We start from the raw sequence: 17,179 nt of genomic DNA, 5'->3' as shown, positions 1-17,179 counted from the left end.
CTGAAAAACACTTGAAATTGTTGTATAAAACAGCTGACAAATTAAACAACAGGAAAATGTCTGGGTAACAAGTCCAGAAGAGGTGATTTTCCCCCTTTTTTGCAGAGCTATAATAGTTCTGAGTCACTCATCTGCTCTTTCTCGAGGGGCACCCTTGAGATTTTTATCCTTTCAGGTAATAAAAGTATGAGAGGCTTATTTAACAACTGTGGGATTCAGGTTTTCTCATCTGTTAAATGAATGGGTTGGACAGTATGTATTTTTTTAGGTTCTTTCCAGATCTAAAAAGTCTATGGTTCAGCTCAGAATACACAACTCCCACAGAGTTTCCAAAAACATTGGAGTAATTGGCCCCCAAAGAAAGAACACTCAGCCACAAAGCCCTTCACTTCTGGACTGAAACATTTGTTCCCTCTGCTTCCTATTGATGGATGGAGTAAGACGGGCAATAGTGCGAATATTTACATAAGAGTTTTTAACTAATGAAAATCACAATGAAAACACTAGAATAAAATAAAAGGAAAGAATAATGATCAAGCTCAGGGCACCAAAATAGACGGATTCTCATTTGCCTGGGATATTTCAGAAGAGGTCTTTCTTGCAAAATGGCAAAGAGATGGAAGACTGTCCTGTACCCAAAAGGATAAAAAAGACATTCCAATAGAAGGAATGAAAGATGTTTACCGAGATTATTCTTCTCCAACATTTTTCCCCTTACAAATTCCCAGAAGCAGGTGTCTCTGCCTTTTTTTTTTTTTTTTTTTTTTTTTTTCAGACAAAGTCTCACTTTGTTGCCCAGACTGGAGTGCAGTGGCATGATCTCAGCTTACTGTAACCTCTGCCTCCGGGGTTCAAGCAATTCTCTGCCTCAGCCTCCAAAGTAGCTAAGATTACAGGCACCTGCCACCACACCTGGCTAACTGTTGTGTTTTTAGTAGAGACAGGGTTTCACCATCTTGGCCAGGCTGGTCTTGAACTCCTTACCTCGTGATTCACCCACCTTGGCCTCCCAAAGTGCTGGGATTACAGGCATGAGCCACAACACCTGGCCCAACTGCCTTCTTTAAGGCACCAACTACTGACCCTCACCTACCCTCCCTCCATTCTTCAGGGATGTCTGAAATACCAGTGGGACTTCCTGCTATTCCCTGCTACCTTTTTGGAGCTTAGCTGTACCACTCCCCTTCAGCCATTGAACATGGCATTCTACAGCCAAAGAGAACCATTTACCTGGGCTTTCCCAACTTCACTTCTTGGCTCAAACTCTTCTTTTAATTGTTCCCAAACCAATAACCACAGTTGAAGGGTCACCTTCTCCATAAAGCCAACCACATATTTCTGCCATGGACTAATGAAAACCTGTACTTTTGGAGCTTAAGAAAGGGATGCTGAGAAATTAAATATTAAATGTCCAAGGGATAGAGGAAAAAAACACAATTACCTCACATCACTTTAGACTTCCTGATATGGAAGGGAGTGAAGTCTTTTTTTTTTTTTTTGAGACGGAGTCTTGCTCTGTCACCCAGCCTGGAGTGCAATGGTGCAATCTCGGTTCACTGCAATCTCCACCTCCCAGGTTCACGCAATTCTCCTGCCTCAGCCTCCCAAGTAGCTGGGATTACAGGTGCCCGCCATACCCAGCTAATTTTTGTATAAATAGTAGATACGGGGTTTCTCCATGTTGGCCAGGATGGTCTTGAATTCCTGACCTCAGGTGATCCACCTGCCTCAGCCTCCCAAAGTGCTGGGTGTGATTACAGGCATGAGCCACCACGCACGGCTAAAGTTACTTTTTTAAAGCCATTTTCAAGTGGCTAGTTCTGGGGCATTGGGCACATTAACATTGTTGTATGGTATCACTACCGCCCACTTCCAGAACATAAAGTCACTTTTGCTTAAGCTAGTTTGAGTGGGGTTTCTGTTACTCGCGTCCAAAAAATAATCCTGACTAATAAATGCATCGTATACATTCATAAATGTAAGAAATTCAGAAGGGATTTGAGAACTGTTTTAAAAATGATAAATAAAGCAAAATTTTCTGACATTGTGAAAGTAAACGAGACCCCAACGAAAGAATCCTGAGGATAATCATGGTCTGCAAAGAGCAGGAAAAATAATTCATCAAATGGATCATGTAGTGTAAATCACTGAGAAATTTTTTTTATTTTTATATTTGTAATAGGAGAAAGCACCAATATGCAAAGGAAGCTCAAATCTCACCTCCCAAGGGAAAATGACATTCTACAGAGAAAATCAGAACTGTGCCAAACAGGCAAATCTCCAAAGGCAGGGAGAGGCCTTAGAGAATACAAAGGAAGTAACAAGAGAGTGAATGCCTTAGAACAAAAAGTTACCTCTATTTTAACAAGCTGTAGAAGGCTGTTCTTCATAGTAACCTTATATATAAAAATAATTTATTAAAAGTGTAACTGAAGAATATTCAAGATCACTTTATTCATGTCAGCAAAAACTCTACACAATATAAGTTACTTTGAAAGTAATCTAGAAAGCTTATATAAGAATGAAAGTGTAAAATATTTTAAAATGTAGAAACAAAGACAACAGTCATGTTCTAATCTTTTCTTTATGGCAGGCCTTAATTCCCTCACAGCTTTTATTTCTTCTTTACCATATATTTAAATTTGAATAACATTATATCCAATTTTCTCCAGGAAAGAAATTTCTGTTATTAATATGGCTAAATATTTTATTATAAATTCTACAGTGTTATGATCCAATAAGGAGTTAGACTAGCCACTATGATGTTCTTGGTATCATAGTTGTTAGCCTAGAAAATGGGTTTGCCATATGATGGGAAGGTTTTTCTTACTTCTCTGCCTTTTTCTCCAATTATCAAAGTATTGTCATTGTGTATTTCAAGACAAGAAATATAATCTAAAGAAGGAAATGCAACAGAGTTGTCATAGGTAGACATTGATCATTTGCTTGGTAGCCAGACTCAATCACAAATACCCTTTACCTTGGTGAGGAGGTTGCACAACTGGACAATGAATGCTTCAATTAATTCCTATGTTGGGCTGATTACATTTCTGGAAAAAAACGGGTTATAAGCATACTCTCAGCTAAAGCATTTAGTTTGCCCACAGCGATCAGTCTCAGAAGGACTTTCCCTTAAACTTTTACCTATTAGTATAACTCAGCATTAAAACCTCTAACACGTTTAACAGCCTTTATTAAAGGGGCATTCAGGAGTCTACTTTATGTTGACTCACAGGTAGGCCTAGAACTGATAATTTGCTATCCTGGTGGGTTTTTAAGATTATGTTATATAATGTCAAAGTCATTTTTACAAAAACAACTTGGAGAATATATTCTCCTAAGTTAACATTATTTGAATTATTATAAAAATAGCTGCTAGAGGCTGGACACAGTGGTTCATGCCTATAATCCCAGCACTTTGGAAGGCCAAAGGTGAGGACTAGAAAGCACAACAGGTCAGAGAGGCGATCCGGTGTCACAGAAGCACCCGGTGTGGAGGGTGGGAAGGCCGGGCTCTGGGCTCTACCACGTCTTGAGGCAGGCTGCTTTATACATCAGAATCTCACTTTTGCCATCTGTAAAATGTACTACTGCACTCTGTGGCTAAGATCTCATCCTATACCAAAATCCTAATAGTAAAATGCTTCAATGACTCAAATCCTCTCTTCTATGATTCTGCTATAGCTAAGGACAGCACCTAGCGGAAAAGGAGAAATAAATAAAGGTTCGACCAAGAGACTGGTGACCTAAGGCAGATAATGTGAGACTAACTGCCCTGTGTCCTGGAGTTGCCCACTAGGATCTGCTTTGTACTTTCATTTTTCTTTTTCCCCCATGGTACCTACCGGTGCTGTGTAGCAGACACAAGAGGAGGAGGAAGAGGGTAGGGAAGGAGGCTCCTAAACTTCTTCAGCCATAGCTGAAAACACAAAGGTAGGAGACAAAACTACAAAGAATACTGTGTAATGGGAACTAAATATTCTCTTTAAGGATAAAAAACTTTCAAGAGGATGGAAGTTTTACTTAAGACTTCAAATTCCCATCACCTGTGGGTCATGTAGCTTTAAAAACCATTCTCTGCCCTCATTCTTCTGGAAGATCGCGACCTTCCTCTGGCCTAAAGACACATCCTCTCTCCTCAGTTTTCTCCTCTTTGGTCTTTCAGTGGATACGACAGTCACAAAATAAGGGTTCTGGAGAAGTCTGGGAAAAGGACATCATCCTCACCATCTAAGGCTGTGCTCATTCTGTCTGAGTTTGCTTTCAACAGGTTTCTTTAGGCAATCTGATCATTTCATGTTCCTCCATCAGATTTCCTTCTCTTAGTCCTGATTTTTTGTTTACTACTGTTATTTTGATAAAACTACAACAGGGTTTCAAGTTATTTGATTTCTTTTCTTTTTTCCTTTTTTTTTTTTTTTTTTTTTTTTTTTGAGATAGAGTCTTACTTTGTCTACTAGGCTGGAGTACAGTGGCGCGATCTCAGCTCACTGTAACCTCTGCCTCCGGGGTTCAAGCAATTCTCTGGCCTCAGCCTCCCGAGTAGCTGGAATTACAGGCACATGCCACCATGCCCAGCTACTTTTTGTATTTTTAGTTGAGATAGGGTTTCACCATGTTGGCCAGGCTGGTCTCGAACTCCTGACCTCAAGTATTCTGTCCACCTTGTCCTCCCAAGGTGCTGGGATTACAGGCAGGTGAGCCACCACACCCGGCGGATTTCTTTTCTATTATTAAACTATGAAATACTTGAAACATACAAAACAGTTTAGACAATAACGTTACAGACACCCATATACCTACTGCTCAGATCAAGAAATGAAACATAAAGATTCAAGCAAAGCCCTAGCCCCATTACCTACCCTTCCACTTCACAGTAAACCACTATCCTGTTATCAGTAGTTAGCAATCCCATGTAGGTTTTTAAATATTTACTGGATGAGCTTATGGCCATAAATAATATAGCTTTTTAAAGGTTTGCATAATGGAATCAGAGGGCATATATATCCTTCTGAAACTCACCTTTTCCATTCAACATTATGTTTGGGGGATTTATTCATGTTGATACAATGCATTCCATCATTTTCACCCCTATATAGTATTCCATTGCATGCAAAATACCACAAGTTATTTCTCCATGTCAGTTAGGTTTGTTTTCTTGACAAACAATGTTATGATGAGCATTCTCACATTTGTTCCCTTTTACACAGACACAAATTTTTTCCCAGGGGATAAAACCAGAAGGGAAATCACAACATAGAATTGTGGGGTATACACATTGAGGTATCACACTTCACGCCAGTTAGAATGGCAATCATTTAAAAATCTGGAGACAACAGATGCTGGAGAGGATGTGGAGAAACAGGAACACTTTTACACTGTTAGTGGGAGTGTAAACTAGTTCAACCATTGTGGAAGATAGTGTGGCGCTTCCTCAAGGACCTAGAAATAGAAATTCCATTTGACCCAGCAATCCCATTACTGGGTATATACCCAAAGGATTATAAATCATTCTATTATAAAGACCCATGCACACGTATGTTCATAGCGGCAATGTTTACAATAGCGAAGACCTGGAACCAACCCAAATGCCCATCGACAATAGATTGGACAAGGAAAATGTGGCAATTATACACCATGGAATACTATGCAGCCATTAAAAATGATGAGTCTGTGTCCTTTGTAGGGATATGGATGAATCTGGAAATCGTAATTCTCAGCAAACTGACACAAGAACAGAAAATCAAACACCGCATATTCTCACTCACAGGCAGGTGATGAACAATGAGAACACATGGACACAGGGAGGGGAGCATCACACACTGGGGTCTGTTTGGGGGGACAAAGGGAGGGACAGCGGGGGATGGGGGAGGTTGGAGAGGGATAAGAAAAATGCCAGATATAGGTGACAGGGGGATGGAGGCAGCAAACCACATTGCCATGTGTGTACCTATACAACAATCCTGCATGATCTGCATATGTACCCCAGAATCTAAAATACAATTTAAAAAAAAGAATTGTGGGGTATACACAGCTTCAGCCTATTTTCAAATAGCTACAAATAGTTGTAACAATTTACACTTCCAGGAGCAGTGTGTGAGAGATCCTATTTATCTATGTCTTCTCGAACATTTGTCAGTTTCAGGTTTTATTGTTTGTAATTTGATGGCTATATCTACTTGTTGTATGCTGTCACCTATTACTTACATTATGAAGAAGTTTTTACAAGACCAAACAACTTTTAAGATATTTACTGGATATGAATAATAAATACACAATTCCACAAAGATATAAACAAACCCCCAAAAGTAGTAGATGCATGTCCGTGTGTGTCATAGAATGCATTTTTAAAAAGAAAGTTCCATCTCTATTTATGAAATGTTGGTTTCTGAGGGGTTGGTTACATCTAGAGAAAGGATCTTGGTCCCTTAAACTGTTCCCTGAGGACATTCTGCATTCTGGAAGGCAAATCGAGCTCTGGGCTTCATTCAGGCAGTGTGCAAAAAGCACTGCCACCACATGGCACTGATGGAAGCAGCTCTCCATGGCTCAGATCATGACCCTAGTTTGATACTCAGAGATAAAAAAAAATTAAATGGAAATGAAAGAAGCAGAAACAGGGAAATCAGCTTTAATCAATTGTATCCACAATTGGCTTTTTCCTCCCTGTAAATACAATAATTTCAATGATACAGCATTTAAACTTATGTAATCTTTGACATATCATTATTAAGACCAAATACTGCTTTTCTGAGCGTATCCCAATGGGTAAGCCTGAATAAGGAGTAGAAGGAGACGGTCTCCAGAGATGCTCTTGAAAAATCTAAGATTGTCCTTGTTTATTTTCCTATTAAAAGTAGATATCTAGAGAATAGTCTTTTTTCCTCTTTTTGGATATTTAAGTTTCTAATGCTTACATGACTATCTAGGTGATTAATTTAGGGTCATTTTTGTTTTCTTCAGTATGCTTTTAGGTTTGTTGTGGTTTTCTGTACAGCATAGCTAATACCCAATATATTTATGTTTTAAGCCCCATAGGATTTAAAATACAAATGACTCAATTTTCTATCCTTTTCTAGGAAAAAGGGTAAAGGGCTGGTAATGAAGATAAGCATCGGTTGTTTCTAAAGCACTTCTTTTCTAATTATATCTGCTTACACCTGATGCAGCATGAGATCATTTACTATCCACGTTTCCTGGTTAAATTATAGAATTGTTATAGATCATGGGCTCTAAAAATCAAAACAAATGTGAAGTTCCTCATGGATACAGATGGTGACTTCCTGTTAGGAAGAACACAACAGTTCAGAATCTTGTCTAGATTCTTCTGATACAAAAGAGGATTATATCACCAAAGCTTTTAATGTGTGTGGCGGGGAGGGAGAAAAGGGAAGAGGAGGGAGATGACTTGGGCTTTGGATTTACCATGACCCACTTCTGGGTGAATGACAACTGCCTTTGTGGATCTGAGACACCAAAGATTTGAACAGAAAGGACTTATTTGGAAAGCTTTGGTACCAGGTTTTATGCCACACATCTCAATTTGCTTTTGCTATTCAAGTATAAGCCATAAAATAATTTAGCCTAATTCCTGTATGTTTAATACTTTGAAACTAAGTAAATAAAAACACTAAATTAATCTTATGTTTCTGCATTACTTTTTTTTTTTTTTTGAGACTGAGTTTCACTCTGTCACCCAGGCTAGAGTGCAGTGGTGTGATCTCAGCTCACTGCCTCTGCCTCCCGGGTTCAAGTGATTCTCCTGCATCAGCCTTCCGAGTAGCTGAGATTGCAGGTAACTGCCACTACACCCAGCTAATTTTTGTATTTTTAGTAGAGAAAAGGTTTTGCCATGTTGGCCAGGCTGGTCTTGAACTCCTGACCTCAAGTGATCCGCCCACCTCAGCCTGCTGAAGTGCTGGGATTACAGATGTGAGCCATCACTCTCAGCCAATCTGCATTACATTACATTTAAACATAAATCTGGTTTGGGGAAATCTGATTCCCAAGAAAGAATAACTTACTTTTGTAAGGACTGGAATTTTAACCTAGAAACAGACCTAGTAATTTGGCATTCATCAAAATATAACTTTTTCCCATTGGACTTAAAAGGTGATATGAAGTAGTAATTGCTGTTTACCTTAAAAATAGTTTGCAAGCCAAACATTCTCTTCTAGGCCTATGAACAAATTCTCCTAGCATAAACTTCTTAGAGAGAACACTTCCAATTATCTAAAAACAAATAATTCCTCTTTTCTGACTATATTAAACTCTCTATGCATCTTTCTCCCAATCTTTAGTCTCATGAAAAAAGCCTTTTATGGCTTTCCCTGGAGAACTATCTTACAAATCAATGGCATAGCTTCAATAAATCTTTAATAACTTTTCTGTCTTCCAAGACAAAAATGATCAGTGTGCTTCATTACAGTAAACCCATTTACAAGCTGCTGTGTCATCTATAAATCCCTTGGTTAGAGATCAACTCTAGATATAAAACTAGAGGATGTCTCTAAGTTGATCCAACTCAGGCTGCACAATCAAATCCCCTGGACAGCCTTTGGGAATAATGATGCCAGGGTGTACCCACACCAATTAAATTGGAGCCAATTAATCACCAATTACATTCATTTAAATTGGATAGGGCCCAGTCACCGGTATTTCTTAAGAGTTTCCTGGGCAGGCACAGTGGCTCACGCCTGTAACCCCAGCACTTTGGGAGGCCCAGGAGGGTGACTTACAAGGTCAGGAGATAGAGACCATCCTGGCCAACATGGTGAAACCCCGTCTCTACTAAAATACAAAACATTAGCCGGAAATGGTGGCATGCACCTGTAGTCCCAGCTATTTGGGAGGCTGAGGCAAGGGAGTCACTTGAACCTGGGAGGTGGAGGTTGCAGTGAGCTGAGATCACCCCACTGCACTCCAGCCTGGCGACAGAGCAAGAGTCTGTCTCCAAAAATAATAATAATAATAAAAGTTTCCCTGGTGATTCTGATGTATAGTGAGGGTCAGGTACCACTGATCCAGTCCAACCACCTCATTCCACAGATGAGGAAGCTGAGGCCCAGAGCTGTTAAGTGACATTCCTGAACTCACATAGGTAATAAAGCACATCGCTGGGATTAGAACCCACAGCTTCAGATTCTTTCTTCTCTATTACATTCCTTCTTTCATAACTCTATTTCTCCTTCTGAGATTACATCTCAAAATTTGATTCCAAAAAGGGACCACAATATGGACCCAATTCCCTGGGAGCGCCCAGAGACTATCTAGCAGCCAGTTTGACTGCTGCCTTTACCCTAGCAGTTCACTGCGGTCAGGACAACCAAGTCACCCTGTGGGCTGGAACACACCTCCCTCCTGCCATCCTCACTAGAAAACAGCAGCCTAATTCTCAATCTATATTAATGGCTTTCTTTATTGCTTCTACCAACCCCTGTCCTCTGATACCTCTCTTTAAAAGAAATAATAACAGCCTCTTCTAAAAAACTTCATTCGGTGGTAAACTGAGTTTCTAGTATAGTGATAAACTAAAAGCCTTCATATAGAGAAATGGCTTCAGGGCAACTTCTTGAGGAAGGAATCATTTGCTGACACGTGGTCTGAAGCTTTGCTTTCAGCAAGAGCTGGACCAAGGACTGCAGAAGTAGTGCAGGGACCTGGAAGCAGGTCAGCCTCCTAAGTATTGAGTGTTCCATTGCATTCCCAGGTTCCAGAAATAAATAAACACAATTGAACCACTGGGTTTAGTGAACACCTCCTGATAAACACGACTGAAAGTGTGAAAGCTCGTCGAGGGCCATCTCCTTTCCATATTCTGCCTCATCCTATGTGCACATCCCAATTCTAATAAACTACTAAAAAATAACACAAAATGGTGTTTGTTTTACTAAAAACAAATCCTTGGAGGGCAAGAAGAAAAAGACAGCTGACTTGTGAGAATGAAGCATCAGAACAATGGTAGAGTTGAATGATCAATGGACCAGGAATCTGAAGACATCCGTTCTAGCCCTGCTGCTGCCACTCATGGCTGTGTGTGCTGGGAAAAGTCCATGTCTCTGGGCTTCATTTTCCTCATAGGTAAAGCTCAGGTGATCCCTATCTTGACTGCCCCAAAGGCTGGGTTATAAAGACCAAATAAAGAGAGAATTTCTATTAGAGCATACTTATAAAGCTTCAGATTAAGAAAGAACAAAGAAGATGAAAAGATATCTATATCATCAGATAAATTAAAACATTCAGCACTAAATTCCAAAACAAAAGAGCTGATTATAGAATGATTGAGTAATATAATAGCATGATTAACACCCAACTGTAAGTCAGACAGACCCGGAGTCAAATCTTAGCTGTGTCAGTTTCCCTCTCTGAGACTCAGCCTTCTCATCTGTCCAATGGGAATTACAGTAGGACCTATGTCTTGGGTATTTGACATGGCTGACATTAGATAATTACATAGACAGCCTAGCTTAGTGGCTGGCATATAGTAAGTGCTCAGCAAATGTTAGCTGCTGGTTATTATTGTCATCATAGTTGTTACTGTCATTACTTCCCCTGCCTCATAGGGTTGTGGTGAACAGTTGGAAACAGATTTTTTTTTTTTTTTTTTTTTTGAGACAGAGTCTTGCTCTGTCGCCAGGCTGGAGTGCAATGGCACGAGCTCAGCTCACTGCAACCTCCACCTCCCAGGTTCAAGCAATGCTCCTGCCTCAGCCTCCCAAGTAGCTGGGACTATAGGTGCATGCCACCATGCCCAGCTAATTTTTTTTTCGTAGAGACAGGGTTTCACCATGTTGGCCAGGATAGTCTCAATCTCTTGACCTCATGATCCACCCACCTCGGCCTCCCAAAGTGCTGGGATTACAGTCATGAGCCACCATGCCCGGCTGGGAACAGATTTTTAAAGCAGTGGCACATAGAAATCATTCAAGAGATGGTCATCATTACTCCACCTGAGTCATGAGCTCTCCCTTCTGATAGAGGCAAAAATATTACTAAAGGCACATTTTCAAACTCTTCCCTTTCTCATCAAGAGATTTCCTTTTATAGACTTTGAGTAAGATCAAGTAGACTGTGAGAGTTCTAGTTAACCACCCTCACATTTCTGTCACAGGGACATCATTCATTCATCTCTAGGGACCGCAGATGTTAAGTGTATTTTTCAAGGTAGAAGCAGGAATTGGTCCCCTTGGTATTAGCTCTGTGTCCTACAACTAAATTAGGGTGACTGGCAAGGATCCAGCTGATTAGCAGAATTATCAGACACCACAGGCAAAGGAAAGAAACAAAGGAACAAAGTTATTTGAAGAGCAGTTATGGCCTGGCGTAATGGCTCACACCTGTAATCCCAGCACTTTGGGAAGCCGAGGCAGGTGGATCACCTGAGGTAAGGAGTTCAAGATCAGCCTGACCAACATGGTGAAACCCTGTCTCTACTAAAAATACAAAATTATCTAGGCGTGGTGGCGCATTACTGTAATCCCAGATACTGGGGAGGGTGAGGCAAAAGAATCGCTTCAATCTGGGAGGCAAATGTTGCAGTGAGCCAAGATTGCACCACTGCACTCCAGCCTGGGCAGCAAGAACAAAACTCCATCACCAGAAAAAAAAAAAAAAAAAAAGAGCAGTTACATGAAATGTAGAGTTAAATTCTGTGTCTGTACATGACAATTTGTATCACTGATGCTACCGACGCTTTCACTTGAAGAAAACACAGGAGGAAAGAATCACAAAAAGTTAAGGCATAATATGCTTTATGTGAAATTTCACACAAATCACATGCAAATATAATATGAATAGTATTCTCTGAAAGTGCTAGAACTATTAGTTGAGTTCCTTGCTCTGTTAAAATTCTACAACTAATCTGTAAATCCAATTAAGAAAAAAATAAAAATGAATTAAGACCATTCATAATCAAACCCCCCAGAGATGATGCTATTAACCTTTTGGTATGCTTTCATACATTTTCCTATCTGTGTACGTGTAAAAATAGAAATTTTTCCCAAAAGGAGTTATAATAACTCTAGTTAATTAAGTCTTTTAAAAGCGCAAGGGAATTAAATAACGGTAACTAGTTCTCCTTTTGATTATCATGTAATTAAAATATATGAAAACATAGTTTCTGTCATTTAGTAATGCTGACAGAAAACATTTATAAGCACTTATATTGTACCAGGCACTTCTCTAAAGTCCATATACAAAATTAACCTCTTTGGTTTTCACAACTGCTCTAGGAAGTAGGTACTACTCTTGTTCCTGAAGCCAAGGCACAGTAAGGTTAAGTAACTTTCCCCAAAGTCATGCAGTAGGTAAGATGCTGAACTGGGGCAAGAACCATGCAGTAGGGCTCTAGGGTCCATGTGCTTAACCTACCTATGATGCTGCTTGACAGAGGTCTAACATTAATACGGAATTGGAAAAGAGTAACTCCCTTGTGCTTATCCATACCTTGGGAATGAATAATATAGAGTGATTGCTGAGCTAATCATAAAACTGTCAAACATGCTGAAAACCACAACACACCCAGATCATCTAGGAAATAAATACTGATTAAAATAAACAGAACTTGCATTTCACAAGCAAAGATCACAAGAATGATGATCTTGGAAGGTGGAATAGAGGTATGCAATGCAGCCAACACGAGCTTTTCTCAGGGATGCACTGTCTGTGTTTTGGTTTATGACTCCAAGGTTAGACTGCCAAGAATTTTTCGAAAGGTTGACACATCTGTGGCTGCATTTCCCCAGAGCACTGTAAACCGCAGTCTTGCCAAAATTAAATAAAAGGATTGACTGTTCTTCTTCCTCTGCCTGAAGAATGTCACCATTTGAACTGTGGGGAATAAAGCTACTATGAACTCAACATTCAGGAATCGTTTTCTGCTTGGGTTGTAACCAGAACTCCTTATTCTGTGACTATGGTCCTACTAATCCCAAAGGGCCAGATGAAAGGAGATGCAAACATTCATCCCTTCCAATAAACATTTGGAAAAGAAAAACCACGTAGAGCTAGGAAGGTACATAATTCTATCATAGGAACTGCCTATAATGGGGTATACCTAAGGTTATGCCATGTGTAGGTCACCAGAGTGACCCAAGAAGAGTACAATTTGAAAGCATTTTTATGGCATGTTATTGATACCCAGTGGGCAAAGGGAGCAGGAGAGAGTATCTTAATCAGGAAAGCTAACAACACCACCAAACGTCCCCTTCTCATCTCTGTAGTGTCACACAGTGACAGTTGCTTTCTTTCTCATGTTGCAGTCAGAAGCAGACTGGCATTGGTGGAGGGCTGTGATCTACACAGTCATTCTGGGCCTCAGGTCTCCCCATCTATCTCAGGGTCCTCTGCTAGAGCAGGTGGACAAACCAGGAGAGGCAGAGTAAAGAATCACATGAGAGACTCCATCAGGGCAAGGCCAGAAAACAGCTGCATCATCCCTGCCCATATTCCACTGGCCAGAACTCAGTCTCCTGGCTCCACTCACCTGAAAGAATGGCTGGAAAATGGGCCCAGAAGGAAACGGATACAGGATACACGGCATTATTTCTGCCATGAGGAGGGGGATGGGAATCAATACAAATTTTGACAAAATAAACAGACGAGCCTTTACCTAAGCCATTGTCAGATGCCGTGTTTCTTAGGGATACATCAAGCTAAGGGCTGGGTGTGATGGCTCATGTCTGTAATGCCAGCACTTTGAGAGGCTGAAGCAGGAGGATCACTTAAGCCTAGGAGTTTCAGACCAGCCTGGGCAACACAGCAAGACCCCATCTCTAAAAAAATTTTAAAAATTAAAAGTTAGCCAAGGTAGTGTGTGCCTGTAGTCCCAGCTAATTGAAAGGCTGAAGTAGGAAGATTATTGAGCCCAGGAATTCAAAGGTGCAGTGAGCTATGATCATGCCACTGTATTCCAGCCTGAGTAAGAGTGAGACCTAGCTCTTTCAAAAAAAAAAAAAAAAAAAAAAACCTAGGCTAAGGCTGAATTATCAATCAATTAAGAATGTCCTACCCTGATTATGCTTCCATGGTTCTGCCAAACATGACATGATGGTCCTATGTCCCTCTGGGCCACTGCTTCTCAATGGGGCAGTTTGCCTTGGCAAGAGACATTTGGCAAAGACATCTTTGATTGTCAGGTTAGGGGAGGGGTGCGATAGCCATCTAGTAGGCAGAGGCCCAGGATGTGTTAAACATCCTACAATGCACAGGGCGGCCCCCACAACAAAGAATTATCTGGTGTCAGTAGTGCCAAGGTTAGGAAACTCTGCTCAAGGTCTTGATGTAGGGCCTCGTTCATGCACCTGTCATGACACTTCCATTCGTGGCCCATTTTTGAGTACCTACTATGCATCAGGTGCTTCACTTACCACATGGTCATGGAACAGTTATTTTCGTATTTTTTCTTCTCCTTCTCCACAAGACTGTGAGGGACACGTAAGAACAGGATTGGTCTTAGCATATAATACATGTTGAATGAGTGGATGGATGAATGACTTTGTTCCTGAACTACCATATCCCATGCTCTGACCCTTTGAGTATATGAAGGAATTTGGTTCTCAAGACTGTCTATTCTGAATGCCTAACAGAACAAGAAGGTGATAATCTAGTTTGTTCTTAAGAAACTCAATGTTCAAAGGAGCACATGACCTAAAAGGCTAATAATGAAACACAAAGCTTCACCTTAGTAAGTGAGCTGATCACAAAACCTCACACAGACCCAAAGATATAGGAAGTTGTATGTAACTGTGTGGCAGTGGCCTCATGAACTCCACTTGATCTGAGCCCTGTATATGCCTCTACTATTCCAGTTCCAATAACATGGCACCTGAGGATAGGCACAATCCCAACAGTGCTTGTCATTCCAAGTCTGCCCACTCAAGAGAAGAAGAGCCCCTTAATGTCATGTCTAAAATAGAAATGTTATATCTATTTGGTAATTTAAAAATATAACTTCAGTTTCAACTCAGCGATGCTAGATAGAAATGGGAGAAATAAGCACATATTTACAAGGCCGATGAGGAAAATCAGTCTCTGAGAAGGACTCTATGTCAGGGATCCATGGCCACAAATAAAAATTGTTTTTGAAAATCTTTTTTAATCACCTGTGTAACTGCCGGTTTTGTGAGAGTTGACTGTCAGCTACTCCCAGCTCTAGCCTGGGGCTACCTCTTAGCCCATCCCTCCTAGAAAGAAGGTTCTTTTACTGGCAGGGAGTCCATTTGATCCAAATATAAGTTCACAAGCCTCCTTTCCTGGCTCTGTCCCCTTCTCGCCTCATTTATTCCACTGCATCGGTTTTCCCAGGCAAGAGAGAGCAGAGCTCTCACGTACTTCTCACAAGCATACCAAGAAGAGATGGAAGGTGTTGTTACATGCATGATAACCAAAACACAACATCATATTTGTAAAATGTTTTGCAAGAAAGTTCTTTTATATTTGTTATTTGATCCTCATCTTCAAGCCTAAAGTTCTCTCATGACACCTTTCAACAATTTGAGGCTGTATTGGAATAAAACTGGTAATGGCACAAAATATGATCCCAATACATTCTACTCTGGGGAAGCTCTGCTACATTGAACACCCCTGTGCTGGGTAGGAAGAGAACTAAATTTGAAATTGGAGAGCCTGGCTCCATCAGTTCTGACCCTGTCACTTACTAGTTCTATAACTCCATTTATGTCATTAATTCCTCCAGGACTGTTTACTCCTGTGTTCAGCAGCAATCATGCTGCCTGCCTTCCTTCCCCATAGCTCTTAAAATGATTCAATGGAATAAAATACGCAAGAGCATTTGGTAGTGTGGTGTGACGCTTTCTTCCCAGAAATGATCAATGTGCCTCTCAGATACTGAATGTCTCTAACCAAGGTAGACCTGCTAGAAAATACTACAAATAAATTTAATTATATAAATATTATTAAGCAAATTAAATGCTCCATTTTTCTTCAACCAATATCTGATGACTTCGAAATTAACAAAAGGACAAAGGGGAATGAACAGAAACTGCTACATTCTATTTCATATCATGGCTTTTTTAAGAGACTGTGGTCTCACTATGTTGTCCAGGCTGGTCTCAACACCTGGGCTCAAGCAATCCTTCCGCCTTGGCCTCCCAAGTAGCTGGGACTACAGGCATGTGACACCACACTGGCTACAGCTTCTTATTGTTTAGCAATAGCTCAAGTTTAACCTCAGTCACCTTTTGCCATGAAAAAACAATGCAAATAAGCACTTCAAAACTACATGCTGTTCAACTGTTCTAGCAATTTTCTCTCACAAGACACCACAAAGCTGGGACGATGGAGGAACGTCTATGAATCATTTGCTGTATTTTCTTCTCTTTTTCAAATAGCTGGATAGTACCTAAATACAGTCTCAATTTATGGGCATAAGGTTTCAGTTAGGCAAGATAAATAGGTTAGAGAGCTCTGTTGTGCATTTTGCCTACAGTTAACAATACTGCATTGCACACTTAAAAATATGAGTATATATCTCATGTTGTGTCCTTAACAAAAAACTTAAATAAATTTTTTAAAGTTTCAAATAATTCCAAATTATACAGAGTAAACCAGAAAGGCTCCACAGCCTCACCCATCTTTCCTTCCCCAATGTAACCCACTGTTTGCATTCTGCCAGACTTCTTTCTGCAGAGTAACAGTAGATGCAGTCAAAAATTATAGATGTTTCTCTTTTTTTTTTTTTTTTTTTTGAGACAGGGACTGACTTGGTTGCCTAGGCTGGGCAGTCGTGCAATCTGAGCTCACTGCCTCCTCAACCTCCTGGGCTCAATTGGTCCTCCCGCCTTAGCCTCCGTAGTAGCTGGGATCACAGGCACATGCCACCATGCCTGGCCACTTTTTGTATTTTTTGTAGAGATGGGGTTTTGCCATGTTGCCCAGGCTGGTCTGAAACTCCTGGGCTCAAACAATCCACCTACCTCAGCTTCCCAATGTGCTGGGAATACAGGTGTAAGCCACCATGCCCAGCCCAGCCACAGGCATCTCTTATTTTGTTTTGTTAAATAATTGGGATCATGCTTTACATATTGTTCTACAATTTGCTTTTTAAAGTTTTTCTAGAATTTTTTATGTTGTGCATACCCATCCACCTCATTCTTTTTAATAAGATTTTGTGTTAGGTGAACATCTCCAATTTTACTTAGCCGTGTTGATAAAAATTTGG

The 17,179-nt window shown here is 40.4% G+C and overlaps 1 protein-coding gene and 1 long non-coding RNA gene across 8 annotated transcripts in view; one reads left to right on the top strand and one right to left on the bottom strand.

Moving 5' to 3' along the window:
• ANKRD44 (ankyrin repeat domain 44) overlaps positions 1 to 17,179 on the bottom strand; it is a 335,610-nt gene that overhangs the window by 241,992 nt on the left and 76,439 nt on the right. The gene's annotated exons all lie outside the window — the stretch shown is intronic.
• LOC116551488 lies at positions 614 to 12,141 on the top strand. The gene is made up of 3 exons (XR_004268965.1): positions 614 to 626; positions 10,485 to 10,487; positions 12,050 to 12,141. It is a non-coding gene; the product is annotated as an uncharacterized LOC116551488 (long non-coding RNA).

This window comes from Sapajus apella, unplaced genomic scaffold (genome assembly GCF_009761245.1).
Source record: "Sapajus apella isolate SASKATOON/1434 unplaced genomic scaffold, GSC_monkey_1.0 scaffold10, whole genome shotgun sequence".
Classification (NCBI taxonomy): Eukaryota; Metazoa; Chordata; class Mammalia; order Primates; family Cebidae; genus Sapajus; species Sapajus apella.
The sequence above is the reverse complement of the archived record's forward strand: the minus strand, read 5'-3'. Positions and strand labels throughout refer to the sequence as shown.